At 37.3% G+C, this 14,389-nt stretch overlaps 1 non-coding gene and 4 pseudogenes across 5 annotated transcripts; 3 read left to right on the forward strand and 2 right to left on the reverse strand.

Annotated features, from left to right (window-relative positions):
- Nucleotides 1-4,288: 4,288 nt before the first annotated feature.
- Nucleotides 4,289-5,000, forward strand: AT2G12695 (annotated as a pseudogene; the record flags this gene model as incomplete). Its single annotated transcript has 3 exons — nt 4,289-4,453; nt 4,523-4,681; nt 4,932-5,000.
- A 309-nt stretch (nt 5,001-5,309) lies between these two features.
- Nucleotides 5,310-5,859, reverse strand: AT2G12700 (annotated as a pseudogene; the record flags this gene model as incomplete). The annotated part of the gene is made up of 2 exons: nt 5,310-5,529; nt 5,624-5,859.
- Nucleotides 5,860-6,522: 663 nt separating this feature from the next.
- On the forward strand, nt 6,523-7,537 carry AT2G12710 (annotated as a pseudogene; the record flags this gene model as incomplete). The annotated part of the gene is made up of 1 exon: nt 6,523-7,537.
- A 613-nt stretch (nt 7,538-8,150) lies between these two features.
- Nucleotides 8,151-10,950, reverse strand: AT2G12720 (annotated as a pseudogene; the record flags this gene model as incomplete). Its single annotated transcript has 1 exon — nt 8,151-10,950.
- Nucleotides 10,951-12,774: 1,824 nt separating this feature from the next.
- Nucleotides 12,775-13,180, forward strand: AT2G00550. The gene has a single exon (NR_143634.1). It is a non-coding gene; the product is annotated as an uncharacterized misc_RNA (transcript).
- The last annotated feature ends 1,209 nt before the right edge of the window (nt 13,181-14,389 follow it).

Below are 14,389 nucleotides of genomic sequence, written 5' to 3' on the forward strand. Positions count from 1 at the left end.
AAATTGTTAGTTATATTAGTAGCGTGAAGATGTGCAATTTGAAAACAGAAAATAACTTTTAGTTTCAGCAAGTGTCGATTGACAAAACATGGTCTGTCAAAACCTCTAGGAAGTATGTTGTTGGATATAGTATGATGTTGGACAAAGTACGCTGTTGGATAAAGTTTATAGGATATGATCTACTTTCAGGGTTCCACTTTTTGGAATGTGGTTATGATATGTTAATTACTTGACTTTCACAACTGTTGGCTCAAGAAAAGCACTTTCAGGGTTTGGCCGAGTTATAACAAAGTGATGGCTGAGTTATGCCTTTATTGTGGCTGAGTTATGTTAGAAGATTTCGATTGTTCGAACTACATAAGAGAAAACCAAATGTTATTATGAGATTTGAATACAAGCATTATTGTTGGTTCGATCGATGTCATCAAATCAGTTAGAATATTGCTGTGTTTTGCTTTTGCTGAGTTTATCTTGAAACAATTATTATGTTATTCTCGAGATTAAAAAAAAAATGAGTTAATAGGGAACCGCGAATAATGATTGGTTTCATAGATGCACGAACACGTCAATATTCAAAATAATTCAACCGAGTTCGAAATTATTCCTTAACTAAACCCTCCAATAATCAAATTTTCTGTTTCGACGTGGAATAAAATAACGTTACGGCTGAGTTATGCAATAAGATTTCGTGTTTTGGCCGAGTTATGAGATACCATATCTTATTATGATATATCAAACCAGCCACCAAATTGTTGGTTATATTAGTAGCGTGAAGATGTGCAATTTGAAAACAGAAAATAACTTTTAGTTTCAGCAAGTGTCGATTGACAAAACATGGTCTGTCAAAACCTCTAGGAAGTATGTTGTTGGATATAGTATGATGTTAGACAAAGTAGGCTGTTGGATAAAGTTTATAGGATATGATCTACTCTCACGGTTCCACTTTTTGGAATGTGGTTATGATATGTTAATTACTTGACTTTCACAACTGTTGGCTCAAGAAAAGCACTTTCAGGGTTTGGCCGAGTTATAACAAAGTGATGGCTGAGTTATGCCTTTATTATGGCTGAGTTATGTTAGAAGATTTCGATTGTTCGAACTACATAAGAGAAAACCAAATGTTATTATGAGATTTGAATACAAGCATTATTGTTGGTTCGATCGATGTCATCAAATCAGTCAGAATATTGCTGTGTTTTGCTTTTGCTGAGTTTATCGAGAAACAATTATTATGTTATTCTCGAGATTAAAAAAAAATGAGTTAATAGGGAACCGCGAATAATGATTGGTTTCATAGATGCACGAACACGTCAATATTCAAAATAATTCAACCGAGTTCGAAATTATTCCTTAACTAAACCCTCCAATAATCAAATTTTCTGTTTCGACGTGGAATAAAATAACGTTACGGCTGAGTTATGCAATAAGATTTCGTGTTTTGGCCGAGTTATGAGATACCATATGTTATTATGATATATCAAACCAGCCACCAAATTGTTGGTTATATTAGTAGCGTGAAGATGTGCAATTTGAAAACAGAAAATAACTTTTAGTTTCAGCAAGTGTCGATTGACAAAACATGGTCTGTCAAAACCTCTAGGAAGTATGTTGTTGGATATAGTATGATGTTAGACAAAGTAGGCTGTTGGATAAAGTTTATAGGATATGATCTACTCTCACGGTTCCACTTTTTGGAATGTGGTTATGATATGTTAATTACTTGACTTTCACAACTGTTGGCTCAAGAAAAGCACTTTCAGGGTTTGGCCGAGTTATAACAAAGTGATGGCTGAGTTATGCCTTTATTGTGGCTGAGTTATGTTAGAAGATTTCGATTGTTCGAACTACATAAGAGAAAACCAAATGTTATTATGAGATTTGGAATACAAGCATTATTGTTGGTTCGATCGATGTCATCAAATCAGTCAGAATATTGCTGTGTTTTGCTTTTGCTGAGTTTATCGAGAAACAATTATTATGTTATTCTCGAGATTAAAAAAAAATAAGTTAATAGGGAACCGCGAATAATGATTGGTTTCATAGATGCACGAACACGTCAATATTCAAAATAATTCAACCGAGTTTGAAATTATTCCTTAACGAAACCCTCCAATAATCAAATTTTCTGTTTCGACGTGGAATAAAATAACGTTACGGCTGAGTTATGCAATAAGATTTCGTGTTTTGGCCGAGTTATGAGATACCATATCTTATTATGATATATCAAACCAGCCACCAAATTGTTGGTTATATTAGTAGCGTGAAGATGTGCAATTTGAAAACAGAAAATAACTTTTAGTTTCAGCAAGTGTCGATTGACAAAACATGGTCTGTCAAAACTCCTAGGAAGTATGTTGTTGGATATAGTATGATGTTGGACAAAGTAGGCTGTTGGATAAAGTTTATAGGATATGATCTACTTTCACGGTTCCACTTTTTGGAATGTGGTTATGATATGTTAATTACTTGACTTTCACAACTGTTGGCTCAAGAAAAGCACTTTCAGGGTTTGGGCGAGTTGTAACAAAGTGATGGCTGAGTTATGCCTTTATTGTGGCTGAGTTATGTTAGAAGATTTCGATTGTTCGAACTACATAAGAGAAAACCAAATGTTATTATGAGATTTGAATACAAGCATTATTGTTGGTTCGATCGATGTCATCAAATCAGTCAGAATATTGCTGTGTTTTGCTTTTGCTGAGTTTATCGAGAAACAATTATTATGTTATTCTCGAGATTAAAAAAAAAATAAGTTAATAGGGAACCGCGAATAATGATTGGTTTCATAGATGCACGAACACGTCAATATTCAAAATAATTCAACCGAGTTTGAAATTATTCCTTAACGAAACCCTCCAATAATCAAATTTTCTGTTTCGACGTGGAATAAAATAACGTTACGGCTGAGTTATCCAATAAGATTTCGTGTTTTGGCCAAGTTATGAGATACCATATGTTATTATGATATATCAAACCAGCCACCAAATTGTTGGTTATATTAGTAGCGTGAAAATGTGCAATTTGAAAATAGAAAATAACTTTTAGTTTCAGCAAGTGTCGATTGACAAAACATGGTCTGTCAAAACTCCTAGGAAGTATGTTGTTGGATATAGTATGATGTTGGACAAAGTAAGCTGTTGGATAAAGTTTATAGGATATGATCTACTTTCACGGTTCCACTTTTTGGAATGTGGTTATGATATGTTAATTACTTGACTTTCACAACTGTTGGCTCAAGAAAAGCACTTTCAGGGTTTGGGCGAGTTATAACAAAGTGATGGCTGAGTTATGCCTTTATTGTGGCTGAGTTATGTTAGAAGATTTCGATTGTTCGAACTACATAAGAGAAAACCAAATGTTATTATGAGATTTGAATACAAGCATTATTGTTGGTTCGATCGATGTCATCAAATCAGTCAGAATATTGCTGTGTTTTGCTTTTGCGGAGTTTATCGAGAAACAATTATTATGTTATTCTCGAGATTAAAAAAATGAGTTAATAGGGAACCGCGAATAATGATTGGTTTCATAGATGCACGAACACGTCAATATTTAAAATAATTCAACCGAGTTCGAAATTATTCCTTAACTAAACCCTCCAATAATCAAATTTTCTGTTTCGACGTGGAATAAAATAACGTTACGGCTGAGTTATGCAATAAGATTTCGTGTTTTGGCCGAGTTATGAGATACCATATGTTATTATGATATACCAAACCAGCCACCAAATTGTTGGTTATATTAGTAGCGTGAAGATGTGCAATTTGAAAACAGAAAATAACTTTTAGTTTCAGCAAGTGTCGATTGACAAAACATGGTCTGTCAAAACCTCTAGGAAGTATGTTGTTGGATATAGTATGATGTTGGACAAAGTAGGCTGTTGGATAAAGTTTATAGGATATGATCTACTTTCACGGTTCCACTATTTGGAATGTGGTTATGATATGTTAATTACTTGATTTTCACAACTGTTGGCTCAAGAAAAGCACTTTCAGGGTTTGGCCGAGTTATAACAAAGTAATGGCTAAGAAATTCCTTTATTGTGGCTGAGTTATGTTAGAAAGTTCTCGAAAAATATTCTCCGCTACGTCAGATACGACGTCGGTTTGTTACAGAGTCTCCGTTATTGACTAGATACGTCGTCGTTGTGACAAAAACCAAATGAACATGGACACACTTATAAATCCCCAAAACGAAACCCTAAGTTATAAAATTCCAATTTCTGATTTCAGATCCGGAGCTCTTTCTTGCTTTTCGTCTCCGAATTTTCCAGCTAAAAATTAAAGAAATGAGTAGCAATTTCGATAACTCGATTGCGAGTACGCAATCCGTCAGCCGTTGGGGACGTGGGTTACCATCGAAGTGTAATTGCGGATTAGACGTGGTCATCTATACATCGACGTCAGGAAGGAACCCTGGAAGACCATACTTCCGTTGTCCTACTCGTAAAGATGTAAGTATATAATTGATTTGAGGGTTTTATTGGTTTCGTTGTTAATTGCGGATGTGATTGAATATACAGGACCATTTGTTTAAATGTGTCGAAGATGGTACATACGAAGTGGTTGTAGACAGTTGGCCAAAATTGTCCGGCTTCGACAGTGAGTTAAGCGCGGCCAAGTCCGAGGTTTCTGTCGAGCTAGAAGCGTTACAGGCGATGGTGAAAGAACTGAAGGAAGAAGTGATGAGGAGCGAAAGGGAAAACCAGAAATGGAAATTGATGATCAAACTTTGCTGCTTTTGTCTTGCCTTTATTATCATTGTCATTGTTTTTGGTATCTTAATGTTCCCAAAAATCAACGAACAGAGGCTTTTTCTTGGCTACTAGTTTGTCTTATGTTTGTATGAATTGTTTGCTACTGGAATCTATTATGTGTTTGATGTTTATCTCAGCGTATAGGGTTAATTCGTTTTTTTGGTTCAAGTAGTAGCTTGCAATGAAATGGAACTTTGTCTTCGGCCAAGCTAATCCAATATCGTTGACTGAGTTATACTGGTAATGTTGTGGCTGAGTTAATCATGGCTGAGTTAATATCTGTTGTGTCTTCGGAAATATAGGTTACGGCTGAGTTATTATAATGTTTTGGATGAGTTAATTATACGCTATGACTGAGTTAATCATACGCTATGACTGAGTTATGATAAAATTTAACAAGTAACCTCAAGCGATAACCGCAGACTTTACTGAGAAGGCGAAGGCGATCGTAGATAATATGAGATATAAAGCCATCACAAAAAAAAAAACAGAGAAACATATTGAGTTCATCGGAATGAGATAAAGGGACGATAAGTAAGAGACACAAAAGCATTCAAGACATGAAACCGACATCATCTGGACCAAATTCAGTAAACATGTCCACCAAATCATTCCAAACTGTTGTCGTCATCCACCTCGACTTATCCAAACCACGCGCCCATCGCCGTTTCATCGCCCGCATATTGTCTCGGTACAACGTTCTAGCCACCAAATTAAACTGCGTCCACACCGTCAGCGTGTGCCTTGAATCCCAGGTGTGCATACAGAGAGTGCTACAAAGAGAACAAATAGTAAGAATTTGGTCTACGGTTTACAGGAAGTGCTTTATATAAAAACTCGATGCTTACCGTGAGGAGGAAAAACCACCTTGCCTTGAAAACAACGGGAATCATCCGGTACGTCGGCCACGCATGGTGAAAGTTGCGCTGGAGTATATCACCAATCGTGACAGCTAATTGGTGATTGAATTTGAACCACGTAACAGTGGTTTTGTCGACCCATGTACCCAATCCAGGGTTTAGAACTGGGAGATCAGCACGATCAGGAGCGGTGAGCACGGCTTCGACATCTCTTAGAAACAGTCCGTCGATGTGAGGCACCATGTCGTTAAGATGTGAGGATGAGACGTCTAAATGATGAGTTCAAGTAACTGATATATAGAAAAGAAAAGACAGGTAGAGGAATGCGAAAGGTTCCGTGTCTGTTCGTTTGGCGGGAAAAATTTCCGTACTACGGCTGAGTTTGGCGGCAAAATATATTGTTACGGCTGAGTTATACCCAAGACATGTAACTATTATACGGCTGAGTTGTCAAGAATTATTAAAAAGGACAGGTAAAGGAATGCGAAAGGTTCCGTGTTTTGGCGGGAAAAAGTTTCCGTGCTACGGCTGTGTTTGGCGGCAAAATATATTCGTTACGGCTGAGTTACACACAAGACATGTAACAATTTTACGGCTGAGTTGTCAAGAATTATTAAAAAAGGCAAGTCAAGGAATACGAAAGGTTGCGTGTTACGGCTGAGTTTGGCGACAAATCGTCCTTGTTATGGCTGATTTAAATCACATTACGGCTAAGTTGTCAATAAAAACATGAAGTTCAATTCGATTTACTGACTAACCGAGGTATGGTTATATCCGGCCCAATTACCAGCGGTTTAATACACCTATAAAAACGGCTTCTCCCATAAACACCAGAAGGCTAAACTCGCACAAACAGAAGCTAACGAGTTCAAAATATTTCTTTAATTTTCAACGACTCGGAATTTCACCATGGGTTACGACGGCCTCCGCGACTTGAATCCTTGCATAACTTGCTGGACGATTTGTGTTCTGGTTCTTAGGAAGTACGTCTCGTTTATCACAGATAACTCATTCGAACTACGGGTCGTCTTTGTCGATGAGTGGGTAATGGGATCTTCACTCGTGATACAAGGCATACTTAACCTTGTGCTTGTCTTATTCCCTATAAACTCACCCTCCAATGTTGTTTTCATAGGGTATCCAAATTGAAGCTATAATCGGAAGTCGGTTTTCTCAACGTTACTACGACATGCTTGAAGAGAATCATTGGAAAGAAATCAGAACTTTTGGTGTCATCGAAAACTGTGGTTTTGTCCGATCAACAACCCACAAATACATGATTGAGTTCATGAATGCAACTGAGGTAACTCATTCCGACCCAAGGGAAACTGTATTATTTAACAGATTCACACCTTTTGACTACATTATTGAAGACACCGCTCATACTGAAAATTTGGTCGGTAAGTAATACGTATCTAATGCAAATTTCATACTTTCACAAATCACATGCCTGTTTTTAATCTTTATTTCATACTCCCAGATTTGGTTGGTGCACTCATCGAGGTCGGATGTCTGAGAAATATTACAGAAGATGGTTGGGAGATGGACGGATTCAGACTTACCTTCGAGATTATGGCAAATAGTATAATTTCTTTTGTTTCTTTACTTCTTAAATTTCTTTCTTTTCATCATGTATTTTTCTTGAGTTAGCTTAAGTGTAAGACTGTTTTATATGTTTCAGTAAGGAGAGGTTGAAATGTGAGGCTCTTGGCGAATTGGCGGTTGACTTGCATAGGAAATTTCGATCTTTTCGCAATGACAGTATTGTTATTGACAATATATTTGTTGCACTCACATGGTGGAAGATCTTCAGGTATCATACTGGCCCCAAACACGTGAAGATCCAAATTATGCCGGGATATCAGATGTGACTGTCGACCCCAATATCGAAGAAGTGCAAGAGTTAAAAATGGTCCTCGAGTAATGCAAGATGGAAGGAATCGGGTTATTACCATTGTTTACTTTCATTCCTCCTATGTATCCTTCAAACAACTATTTCTGGGAACTTTATTTTTTCTTTGCCTTCAAAATTCAGTTTGATAACTCAGCCGTATTATAATTAAATAACTTAGACACTAAATAACATTATACGAATATAACTCAGTCGTAAGTTAACATAGTTTATCTATAACTCAGCCGTAACAGGTAAAATGAACTCAACTCGGCCGTAACATGTAAAATGACCGAACCTTTCCACTTCCCTAATTATATAACTCGGCCATAACATGTAAAATGACCGAACCTTTCGACTTCCCTAATTATATAACTCGGCCATAACATGTAAAATGACCGAACCTTTCGACTTCCCTAATTATATAACTCGGCCATAACATGTAAAATGACCGAACCTTTCAACCTCCCTATTTAAATAACTCAGACGTAACATGTAAAACGGCCAGAATATTTTGGCAAATAACTCAGTCGGGATGTTAAATAAATAGCAATATTACAGTGCTGAGAGTCTACAATGTCACGAAATACATACCACAGTTGCCAAACAAGGGAAGGAAGACACATACAGAGTACAAACAGTACTATGCACGGCAAGTTTTAACATTGTGCCCTGTTTCTTTACATCGAGAACATGCGTGTTCCTTCCTAGGGCGTTTAGTCTCAACGGCGACTTCTAGTGCTGATTTCATCCTTAGTTTCTTGGGCCTGCCTGGCTGGTTCGCAACAATCGGAGGCAAACACGGTTGGTCAATTACAATTTGAGGAACAGGGACTTCTGTATCTGAAGGCATGATTGCACAAGCGTACACATTGACCAAATGACTGCTCTTATAATAAGGACTGCACAGGGATATACGAGACACACCCATATGCTCTGCAGCTGCGATTGCATGGATGCATGGTAATTTCTCTTTGTTGAAAAGACGGCATGTGCATTGTTTTTCATCCACATTTACAACATGCAAAGATGCTTCATAAGCTACTTGAACGCGGGAAGCATCAATCGTTTGTACATCCAGAAGTCTTGACGAGGTGACGCGGGTCTATTAGAGAGAAGAGACAAGAAACAAAACAAATACGTTATGGCTGAGTTATTCCCTTTATGGCTGAGTTATTCTCGTTATGACTGGGTTATCGTTATTCGACGACTGAGTTATGCACTAGTTACAGCTGAGTTACCTGTAAGAGTTTCTCAACACCAGGTGTGAGCTGAGTATGCTGTTTGCTCGCATCATCTCTCCGTTCAGCAAACCATCTAGTCATCATCTGTCTTATCGCTTCTAACATTCGAACTATGGGAAGATTTTTGGCTTGTGACAGTGCTCTGTTCATTGATTCCGCTATATTTGTAGTCATTAAATTGTATCTATCACCGGGAAAATGAGCACGCGCCCACATTTCAACACCTGCTCTTTGGAGGTATGCATGTAGTAGAGGATCAAGCTCTTCAATCTCGTTGAACGCGTTAGTAAAATCATTCAGCCTATAACACCTTGCTGCTTTTTTCACCAGAGGGAACAAATCTTTTCTTTTGAATTTTACCAAAATGTTCTTATAGAGATGGTAAGTACAAATCCCACGAGCAGCCAACGGATACACTTCACCAATTGCTTTCCCTATTGACTTATGTCTGTCCGAGATTATCGCCAGGTCCGTTGCATCAGGAATAACAACTTTGAGTTGCGTAAAAAGCCAACGCCAAGAATCATCATTTTCAGTGTCAACTACACCGAAAGCTAACGGAAAAATCTGAAAATTACCATCCTGAGCAAGGGCTGTCAAGAGCGTCCCTTTGTAACTACCATGGAGAAAGGTACCGTCGACAACAACAACTCTGCGCATGTAATGAAACCCAGCGATACTGGCACCAAATACAATGAACATATAGTTGAATCTTCCACTCTCATCAATTTGAAGACGCGCGACTGTACCCGGATTTGCCCGTCTTATCATGTATAGGTAAGAAGGCAATTCTTCAAAACTACTATCAGGGGTTCCCAGAGTGAGCTCCCTTGCAAACCTGAGCGTCTTGTATGACTTCGAATAACTCATCTGTTAACACAAACATATTAATCGATAAGTCAGCCTAAACTATACCACAACTCAGCCAACAAGTGATCTTAAGTCAGCCTTTAAAGTCATAACTCAACCTTAATGTAATTATATGTCAGCCAAACTATATCAATAAGTCAACCGTAAAATATCTATAAGTCAGCCAGCAGATAAATAGTAAGTCAGCCGAAACATTGTAATTACCTTTACTCGAAAATGCTTAGTGATGATTATTCCGATTGATTTTGGTTTAACATCCGGACCAACGTCACCAAGATAGTCCCTGTAAAGAACTCCTAGAACATCAGGTGTTGCTTGTCGGGATCGCCCAGAACGTTCCCTCACAGAACATGTGTGTTCCGAATCGTATATATAAACATAAAAATTAGGATCATTTCCTTGTCTACATGCACGAACCCTCCAAAGACATCTATCCACCCAACACTCGTAAGATACTGTAGTCTTATTAGAAGTTGGTACATCAAAATCAAACCCATCCCTTATCGCAAGAAGTTTGAGTCGATACTCCAACTCGAATTTGCTACGGTATTGTTGGCCTACCGCGAGTGTTAGGGTAGATAGCTCCAACTTTAAATCAGTCAGGCTCCCAGCAGATCCGATCATTTCCATGGTCTGAGTTCTCTTCGAAGGAGAAGGTTTCGGTGAATCTTCGTCATTATTCTTAGGCTCGCCGTATACAGCAAAGTCTTCATCATCAGATGAGGCACCATCGGAGTCGTCGAAAAAATCAAACCGGCTAGAAAATTCATCATCTTCTTCTTCGTCACTTGCTTCTTTGTCAGATGCTTCATCGACACCTGATTCATCGTCCCCTGCTTCATCGTCCCCTGCTTCATCTTCTTGATAATCGTAACAGACACCTTCAAACCCCCAACCCGGAACTTCGAATCTAGATTCTGCTCTTGAGTCAGATTCAATAGGGCGTTTCGAACCCCTTCCTCTTGATCCGTCCTTCCGACTAATATCACTTGAATCTTTCGCCGTAAACTCCACACAGAGACGTAGCTGCTCGAATTTCGTCAAACCTAGATAACATTGCAACTGTCGATCATTGGAGATATAAACTGGTGGAGTATCGAAGGGCATATTTTTCAGAGTCTTGTTGGAGAACATGTAACTCAGCCGTAACTGATGGGTCGACTGATTCACTCCGTAATCATCGACCACCATCTTCAAAAGACTATCGTAAACTGCTTTTTCCGCTTCTAGCTGCACAACTCTACACCCTCTTTCGTCGGGGTTAAATACGAATCTCTGTTTCTTTACCCACGAACCGGAAACAACTATGACCGTAGCGGGACCAGCCATATCAAGAGAAAGATGAAAGAAATTGAAGATGTATGAGAAGATGAATGAAGAAAAGAAAGTTCCGGTAATGTTGTAACGTTCAGGCGGTGAACACAGTCTGGGAAAACGATTTAAAGAAGCAAGGGACGTTTCGTATTTCCGTCGAGGATGCTGACATGGAATGATGACATGGATTATTACAGTCGACGCCGTTTTGAAGTGATGACGTGGCAAGTCAGCCACCAAACGAACAGTTCATAACACAGTCATGAAGCAAATCTTTAAGTCAGCCGCAACATGAATACTATTACAGTAATTAAAACAGGAAAAAAAACAAAGTTAATTCAGCCGTGGTATGTCGTAACTCAACTAACTCAACCGTAACGTTCAACAACTTGGCCATAACTGCATGATATTATAGTAATTAATCTTTTGAAAATAAGTCAGCCATAACATGGCTGAGTTATATCGTAATCCAGCTATTGGCGGCTGATTTATAGCACTCGACCATAACTCAGCCGTCACATCCTTCCATAACTAAGCCAATCAAAACTATAACTCGACCGTGTCGAGGAAATAAGTCAGCCTTTTTCTCATAACTCAGCCATATTGTTGGCTGGGTTATCGTATAACTTCTTATAACTCGGCCGACCATCCTTAACTCAACCATACCGTTGCCTGAGTTATACTATAACTCAGGCAACATTTTACAACTCAGCCGTAACGTCTGGCTGAGTTATACTCATACTTCGCCGTTTTGTTATGACTCATATATTCTTGACGTAAGTCAGCCGCAACATACCGTAACTCAGCCGGCTGAGTTCATTTAATCCACGTCAGCAAATTCTGACGTGGCAGTGGCATTCCCTGTAATTACGTTTTTTCCGGTAACGTTTAGTAGGGGCACGCTGGGTAATAAAAAAAAGTCGAAAATATAACAGTAATTAAAAAAAGTTCTGTCGTGTTCTGGTAATAACACCTAATTTCTTACCCATCACAGTTAATCTCCCTTTTTTTTTTCCTAAACTTCTAAATTGATATTATTAATTTAGAATGAAGATTTTATTATAGTATAGTATTGAGTAAAGTGTTTTGGATTATTAGTTTAGTGTTTGAGGTAAATATTGTATTTTAATTTTGAGTAGTGACTACATATTATAATTTATGTGTACTAAGTATTAAGTAGGTATTTTAATTAAATGGATAAATTTTATTCTTAAACATTTGAATTTTTTATTATGTGTAATTTAATTATATTTTTCTTTTATATATATAATCCAAGTAAACCGAGATATGTATGACCAAAAATGGTTCTTTCTTACTTGGGTCCATTACAAACTATAAACTTTCAATGCAGTTCAAACTAGACAATTTATATGAAGTATTCAAGAATTGGCTTTTAGATAGCATAAAGAAGAAAATGGCTAGAATGCAAATAGAGAGGTATACTCATATTTATGATTTCAAATTAGATGTTATCCTAAAATATCTAGTTGTTTAAAATATAAAAAGCAATATTCAAGATATTCTTCATATGTAGGAAGTACGAAGACTTTGATCAAAATTGCTTCATTTTAGGATAATTTGGCAGATTTGAATATCAAGAAACAGTTTCATATTTAATAGACCATAGCGATATTGAAGCGTCTTCATTTATAATGGGCCTTATAAAACCAATCTAGCCCATATCACTACCAACCCATTTATTACATCTGAATCTAAATCAACCAAACCTGTATTATTAAATCGGATTCAAAATTCTGACCCGTAATTGATTCACTAACCTATAAATTGAATCTTTTTTTAATTTCTTCTTCTTCTTCTTCCTCGCGACGCGTTAATGGCGGCTTCGTTCTCACTCACGATCACGAGCTTCATCTCCTTCATTTAAACATTCAAATCTCAAACCAAACCTACACCACCACCAAATATCACTCTTCCTTCTCCAACAATCTCCCAAAGGCGAAGAAATGATCTCGCTATCGAATCAATGGCGGTCGAAGAATCTTCTTCAACCGCTTTTTCACTTTCCTCTGAGCTTGCTTCCGTGATTTTCCCCTCGCTTGCTTACTCCAACACACTCTCTTCAGTTCTGGATACAATGTGCAAGTGTTTGTTGAAGATAATGAGTCAGAGGAGAGGCTTGTGAATCGATTTAGGAGAGAAGTGATGAGAACTGGTGTTATACAGGAATGTAAGCGAAGGAGATACTTTGAGAATCAAAAAGATGAGAAGAAACGTCGAGGACCATTTATCATCTTGAAGGATCCGCAAAATTTTATTTCGGGTCGGGTTTAGTCGCGGTTCGGGTCGGCTGTGATGATGACCGGAATTGTCTATTTTACCTTTACTTTTTTTTTGTTTGATTTTTTGTTATAATGTGTTTTTAAAAAATGGCTCAAACGGCTTGTAATTTGGATGTCCCTGATTCTCTCTTAATAGTATAGATTTTAGAAATTTTTTGTTTTATTTTAATTATATTTTACTGGTTAAATCAACTATAATTAATAAATTTTTTTTTAGGAAAATAAGATTTTTATAGTTTTTTAATTTGTATACAAAAATCTTTACATTACTTATAACGAAAGAGAAAGAGTATTATTTTTACATATTAAATAAGAAAAGTCATGATTATTTATTTAAAGGATTTTCTGTAAAAGAAAAACCTCGAAATCGATCTCGTTTGCGAATCTACCCTCCATGTCCCAACTATGCAAGTCAACCACATCAACTCTAAAGTCATCCACTAAACAGTCCTTAGTCATATCGATGATGTGGCATCGCTAACGCGGCGTTTTGGAATGTCTCTGACATCCAAAAATCTTGACATTTTTTGGTGTTAATTTAGAAAGTGGAAAACAAAAATTGGGTATTTATTTTGAAATTAGGGTTCGTGGGTTTACCTTGAGCATTCTTATTTATCGACAATCTTCTCTTTTTCTTCTGAATTGGCGAATCTGGTATGTTTAAAATCGATATCTTGTTTAAAATTGAAGTTCTTGTCATTTTATTTGTCGAATTTATATTTGATTTGAACTGTAAAATTTGGAGGTGATCTTGTTCACTCTTTGATGACAGTAACGATGTTTGAAAGTAGCTCTTCCACAAGTCAACAGAGAAGGGGTCCATCAATGTCGCAAAATGGCATTACTAGGCGATGTTTCTGTGGTGGATTAGCAATTATCCAAACCTCTCGGACTGCCACAAACCGGGGAAGAATATTCTACACTTGTGTAATGAGTGGTGTAAGTCAATTTAAGTGTTTTTAAAATTTGCTAATGAATTAGTAACTTCCATCTTTCTTAAATTATATCTTATGTGTGAACATTTGACAATTTTAGGATGGAGAAAATCATATTTAGAAATTGTGTGATGAAGTAATGATGGAGGAAATCGTTCAGCTAGGATTGGAAATGCAAGACCTAAACAACTTGATTCACTGCATTCCGGACTCTACGAC

This window comes from Arabidopsis thaliana, chromosome 2, assembly GCF_000001735.4.
Source record: "Arabidopsis thaliana chromosome 2, partial sequence".
NCBI lineage: Eukaryota > Viridiplantae > Streptophyta > Magnoliopsida > Brassicales > Brassicaceae > Arabidopsis > Arabidopsis thaliana.